The 6,870-nt window shown below is 49.4% G+C and overlaps 1 pseudogene; it reads right to left on the bottom strand.

Annotated features, from left to right (window-relative positions):
* Positions 1–1,138: 1,138 nt before the first annotated feature.
* LOC142028054 (uncharacterized) lies at positions 1,139–6,621 on the bottom strand (annotated as a pseudogene).
* Between the last annotated feature and the right edge of the window lie 249 nt (positions 6,622–6,870).

Here is a 6,870-nt window from a genome sequence, read left to right as displayed (position 1 = left end):
CCAAAATAACCCCAATAACTATAAATCACCAAAATAACCCCAATAACTATAAATCACCAAAATAACCCCAATAACTATAAATCACCAAAATAACCCCAATAACTATAAATCACCACAATAACCATAAATCACCACAATAACCATAAATCACCACAATAACCATAAATCACCACAATAACCACAATAACTATAAATCACCACGATAACCACAAAAAGCATAAATCACCACAATAACCCCAATAACCATAAATCACCACAATAACCACAATAACCACAAATAACTACAATAACTATAAATAACCAAAATTAGGCATTTCTGCCTAAGGGAGGATTTCCAGCCTTCCGAGCCGCCCAGTAGGACTCAGAGTTATGTTTTTTTAAATATTTGTTGGGTTTTTTTTTTACCTTTCTCCTCCCACAGCATGTGAGGAGAGAGGAATCGCCGTCCTCCCCGCACCGCCCGCTCCGCCAGAACCCCCAAGGGCTCAGCGCCGCAGAGAAGGAACAGGATTCTCCCCCCAGAAGAGAATCCGGACATGGATGGACGGGTTGATCCATCCCTGATGGTTTTCCCAGAAACTCCAGGGAAACAGCCCCAAAGCCCCTCACGTCTCCGTAGCCCCTGCAAACTCCCCTTAGGCACCCAACATCTTAATGAATTAATTCATCTCATCTTAATGATTAATTAATTAATTAATCGATTAATTCATTCATTGATTAATTCTTTTTGTCTTCCAGCTGCCGTTTGCAGAAGGTGAAATCCCTTAAATAAACTTAACCTCACTTAATTAACTTAATAAACTTAATAAACTTAACCTAACCCTAACTAAAGGTTAACCCTAACCCTAAAAGGTTAACCTGAAATAAATCCCTTGGAGAGGGAACAGATCTGGGCTTCATTTATTGGCTTAATTAATTATTGGCTTAATTAATTGGCTGGGTCTTCATTTATTGGCTTAATTAATTATTGGCTTAATTCATTGGCTGGGTCTTCATTGAAGCCTACGGGCTTTCCCCAAGGGGGATTCAACCGCAGCATTTATTTAATTACTTAAATTAATTAAATTAATGCTATTTAATTAATTTTCCAGTCCAGGGAATCACCCTCCCGCCTTCCCACCGTCCCCCCCGTTCCCACCTGAGTCCCGGCAGCCCCCCAGGATTTGGGGTCGGGTCGGATCCCGAAGCCGGAGGGCTCATCCCAGCCGGGTGGGAACCCGGATTTGGGGGCGGTTGGGGGGATTTTGGTGTCGGGGGGCGCGAAGAAGGTCGGATCTCGCCGTGGGGCGGGGATTTGGGGGCGAATCTCGTTGTTTTGGGGTGGGGAGAGGCCGGACCCCCCCCTCGGACCCACCTCTATGGGGCAGGGAAACGATCGGATCCGCCGCACGACCGCCGGATTCCGACGCGGGGGTGATAATTCGGGGGGGGTGAAAACCTTCCGGGGAATGTCCGGAAGAGAGGAACGACCGCGATGTCTTGGTGGGGGGCTGGATCCCCCTCCCCCCACCCCCGCCCTATAGATCTATGGGGCAGAAAAACACCCAAATTTTTTACCTCCTCCTCCAGGGGGGGTCCTGATCCCGTCCGAATCGTCAACGGCGGCAGCTCCCGTCGGATCGGCTGGAGGGGGGGGTTGTGGGGGGGGCTGATGGTGGGCATGCCCACTGCCACTCGGGCTCCGCCCCCTGGCACGGGAAGACCCGCCCCCGGGACGCTGAGTCCTTCCCCTGGCAAGTTTGGGTCATTTAGCCCCACCCCCTGATGGGATAAGCCCAGCCCCCCAGCCAGAAGGACACACCCCCGCCTTGGCTCCACCTTCTGGGCTGGGAAGACCTGCCCCCGGGATGCTGAGTCCTCCCCTCTGCAAGAGCGTTTAGCCCCGCCCCCTGTCAAGAGGAAGCCACGCCCCCATACCAGAACACACCCCTTCACCTTGGCTCCACCTCCTCGGCCGGGAAGACCCGCCCCCTCCCCATTTGAGACCAGGGTGCTCTTAGCCCCGCCCCTGAGGCCTGACCCCACCCCCTGCATGTAGCTCTGCCCCCTCCAGCTCCCCCTGCCCCAATCTTCTTCCCTCGGGGGGCGTCCTTAGCCCCGCCCCTTGGGTGTAGCCCTGCCCCTTGGGTGTAGCCCAACCCCTGAGGTGTAGCCCCACCCCAAGGTGTAGCCCCACCCCTTAGGCGTAGCCCCGCCCCTTCGGCAACCCCCTGTCCCTTTTTAAAAGCATACACCCCCCTCCTCTCCCGAAGGGCCTCTCCCCTCCCTTTTTAGGACTTAGCCCCGCCCCTTCCAGACCAAACCCCGTGCCTTAGCCTTAGCTCCACCTCCAGGGCGTGGCCCCACCCCCAGGCGTAGCCCCACCCCCTGGGCCTTTCCCCCGTCCCTTTTTAAAGGCACACACACCCCCCTTCCATCTCCCAAAGGGCCTCACTCACCCCCTTTTAGGGCTAAGCCTAATGAGGTGGGCGGGGCTTGAGGGGGAATGGGCGGGGTCCGTGGGGGAGTGGGCGGGGCCTGGGGGTGAGGGGCAGGGGGACCTGGGGGGGTATCTGCTGGGGAACGCTGCTACAGTGGTGTGAAGGTGGTGGGCGGGGCTTGGGGAAGGGGCGGGGCCTGCTGGCAGGAGGTAGGGTCTGCTGGCAGAGGGGGTGGGGCCTCTGGAGGGAGGGGGCGGGGAGGCGGGGCCGCACCTAGCAGAGGTTCCCTCTGTTTCCAAGGGGGTAAGCGGGGCTGCGTGGGCCAAGGGGGCGTGGCTGCCTGGGAAAAGGAGGCGGGGCTTGGGCGGGGTCAGGGTCGGGGTGGGAGGTGGAGCTGGGGTGGTGTTGGGGTGAGGGGGTGGGTCCTGGCATCTGGTGGGCGGGGCTGAGAGTGGGCGGGGCTTCCCCGGGGGAGGCAGGAGGAGCCCTCGGGGTCCTCCCTGGTCCATTTAAATCGGGATTAAATCGAGATTAAATGGCCCAAATCGGGATGAAATGATTAATTATAAACCTGCGGTTTATCCAATGTTCCTGGAGTTCTAACGAACTTTTCTCCGGAAGAGTAAATCCGAGCTGGAACACCTCTGGGATTTGGTTCTGTAACGACACCCCATAAATATTAACGAAGGAATCGCCAACCAAACCATCTGCAGCTTCATGGATTCCTGCAGGCAGACTTCCAAGATTTCACCTGGAAAAAATAAAAAAAACAGATTTGGGTCGCTCCAAGGAACCAGAAGCAGATGGTTATGAGAAGGATGGAATAATCCACCCGGTGTGGATTTGATGTTCTTTTCCATCTTTTGCTTTCCAAGCAGATTTCTTTAGGTGTTTGGCGAGCACAGAAGGAACGGCTCCGATGGTTGGTGGTTCTACCAGGACTGGCTGTCCAGGAGAAAAAGCTGGTTCTCCGGGACCACTGAGAGTCTGGGGTGAAAGTCAGGGGTTTAGGACAAAATGCATTTCTCCATTTCTTCCCCAACAATCGTTGACCTGGGGAACTGCATCCCAAAGGCGTCCCTGTTCCCATGGGGACCGATTGGGTTTCCCCCAAAGCATTTCAGTTAATTTGGTTTTCAGACAAAAGGTCGAAATTCCACGTTGCTCTGCCTCAGTCCACCTCAGTGTGGGGATTTGTGCCCCCATATCAATTAAAACTGTTTTTTTCTCTGGCCCTACAGCCCCAGGAATCGGTAAATCCCCTCTCCAATGGAAGGTGAGTTGTCTTATCAACATCCATCCTCCATTTCTTATCAACATCCATCCTCCATTTCTCATCAACATCCATCCTCCATTTCTTATCAACATCCATCCTCCATTTCCCCCCTCACCTTTGGGGAACGGAGGATCTGGTTTCCCATCGCCTTTGTTTCTTCCTCAGCTTCTTCCCCGAGGTCTATCCATAGTAGGGCACTAGGGGCTGGTTCCAAATTGACTTTTTGCCATTTTTGGACAAGTTTCTCCAACTTCTGGGTTGGAAGCCCATCCGTTGGATCTTGGGGAACACCTCTCTGGAGCCCCAGTTGCCACCATTCCTGGCGGCTTTGGGACTTCCCTCTCCCAGCATCAGTCAATCAGACCGATTTTTTTTTTCTTTTTGTTTTTCTTTTTTTTTCTTTTTTTTCTTTTTTTTTTTCTTTTTTCTCTTGACCGGCGCTGACCACCCCTCGCCTTCTTCCGTGGCTCGTAGGGCTTTCAGGTCTTGGCCAGGATCCACCCACGGGACCCTATTTCCTCCCAAAGTTAATGAGCTCTTGGGCTGCTTCCCCCCACGTCCACACTTTTCTCCAGCGACTGGGGGTCGTTCCTCCCTCTAGAGCAGCTGGAACACTGTCTGCTATTTGGGATCTTCCCCTGGAGTTTGATCCCAATGGGTTTTAGAGAATTTGGAAGTCCTTGGATTGGAGAAGTCATCCATTCTGGATCCACAGGCATCATCCTTGGAGAACCCTGGTGAGATTTCAGCTCCCAATCATCCATCATCTGCCAACGAGCCACCTTTTGCCCATTTTCTACCCATTTCTACCTATTCTAGCGAGGGGGTCTCCCCTCTCCAAAAGGTTCAGCCCCCCGGCCCAATCTGCTGCCCTTGGTGTCAACGACCATGAGGCCTGATAATTACTGGTAATTAGAAGCACACCTGTAACATGTATCCTTATATAAAATAAGGATATAAATACATATCATGGTATAGATTTAAAGTAGCACCAATGTTTAGTTAACTTGGGTGAAACAAAACCGTTCCTGAAGAGGAACTTTTTTTTTTTCATTTTTAAATATATAAAAAGCATTTCTCTTACAAGCTTTTATAAGGCACAAAGGATTATCTTTAGATGTCGCAGTGGAAACAGCTTCCAAACTTCTTATATGTGACTCCCTGAAATGAATCTTGGCTGGCCTAATTTTAGCCAACAGCCTTTCTTTGCAATTGGCTTTTTTATCTGCAATTTTTGGCTTGGAAGTTTCAATTTATTATTCCAATCTTTCATCAGCTGCCTGCCTGGGAACTGTGTTGTAATTGTTTGATTAGGTGTAATAAACTGACTTTCCTACCTGCAACACGCTGTAACACAGAGAGGTGCAACTTACATGACTAACATGATGCATTATTGACATAGGCATTATATAAGGTGATATAAGGATATAAATTAAGGATATAAAAACACCCCGGGATCCTTCTGATTCCTTCTCTGACAACAAGATTCCATCTCCTCCTGACGATGAGACTCTCCAAACCTATTCTGTTTCTGATCGCTTTGGAGTCCGTGCAAAATCCTTCCTTAATTTTGCTAAAACTCAGTAAATGGAACCTGTTTAGTAATAACTTGGGGACGATCGTCATTATGCGCCTGTCCCGACCCAATATTGGGGAGGGTTGTTAAATGATCCCGAGAGTGAGATGAAGACACAAACGAGGTCGAGTGCTGTACAACCTTCCAACGTTTATTTCCTATAACAACCAATAACTGCGATAGAAACGAAGTGAGGAAGAAAGAGAAGAGGCAGACCTAAGCAAGAGAACGGAGAAGAGGTAGCAAGACTCGTTACCACCACGAAGCCAACAACGTCCCGCCGAGTCGCCTCCGACACCAGTGACGGGGGGTCGGGTTCCTCAGCTCATCTCCTTCTCTCCTTCTTCATCTCCTTCACCTCCTTCAGTGGTCTCCCAATGTCCAGGTCACTCGTTGCGTGCGCCAGGAGGGAGGGGAGTACGCCGTCCTTTTTTTACCATCCCAGTCCCCACGGTTTCTCGGAAAAGTCCACGATTTCTACAAACTCATTATTCCGCGTGCCACCCCTTGTTCTTCCATGGGCGCATGCCCAGGTGCTCGTGGTGGTTTCTCACCTCATGTTGGTGGGCAGGCACAGCTCGGCTGTTGCGGATGCGGTGGCTTTCTTCGGGGACAGCCTGTGCGCACTCCCTGGTAACGATGTCAGCGATGTCGAGTCAGCAGTTCCAACGCAGTCTCTTACATCCACCCCGTGGCTCGACATTGCTGCCCTCGTGGTGGCGTAGAAAGTAAAGGTATAGAGAGAGAAAGAGGGAAGAGGTACATGCTACAACGACATAACCAAGTTAATAAATTTCCATGGTAAAACAACAAAATAAAATGATTTGGCTTTTTGAGACTACTACAATACTTCTACATTCGGCAACAATATAAACGATCAACAATATCATAACAATTATCTTATAACATTTCTAAACAGGTTAAACAACAATATCCAATAACTAGCAACATCTACTTAACATCAACTTTTATTCTAAACTTAGCTAACTCTATAACATTAAAACACATTTAACAATTATCTTATCCAATGGCTAAACCGCTATTAACGCATCATCTACTTAACATACCGTGACAATTAACTATTATAAATTCAAGTGACTCTACAATGCTAAAACATATCTCAGGGTCACAAAAAATCAATAAAAGAAACATAATGGTCATTCGCATGGTGAACAGCGACAAGGACAAAAAAGAAGTATTAAAAGAACAATTAAGATAACCGCTATTAACTCAAAGGCTATGTAATAAATGGGAATCAGCGCGAACACGTAGTCATACTCCGTCATTTTGCTGGCGTACGCTACAAAATGGTCTCCGTCCACGCAGTTTGCCGGTGTTGAAGTCCGCATGCGCGGCGGGAAAACTGTTCCTTATTTTGGGCCTAGAGGCTTTTCCTACAAATTTCCATATTTAACAACTAAACAGTAACCTTATATAGCAACACCCAACCACTATTTTACCTAAACACTTAATAACAACTAAACAGTAACCTTATATAACAACACCTAACCACTATTTTACCTAAACACTTAATAAGAAAACAATGATAACAATGCCTACTGAAAGGTGACCTCGTCCGAGCCTAAGGATGGTGTTCC

Source organism: Buteo buteo, unplaced genomic scaffold (genome assembly GCF_964188355.1).
Source record: "Buteo buteo unplaced genomic scaffold, bButBut1.hap1.1 HAP1_SCAFFOLD_128, whole genome shotgun sequence".
Lineage (NCBI taxonomy): Eukaryota > Metazoa > Chordata > Aves > Accipitriformes > Accipitridae > Buteo > Buteo buteo.
This window is presented reverse-complemented; position numbering and strand designations above follow the sequence as displayed.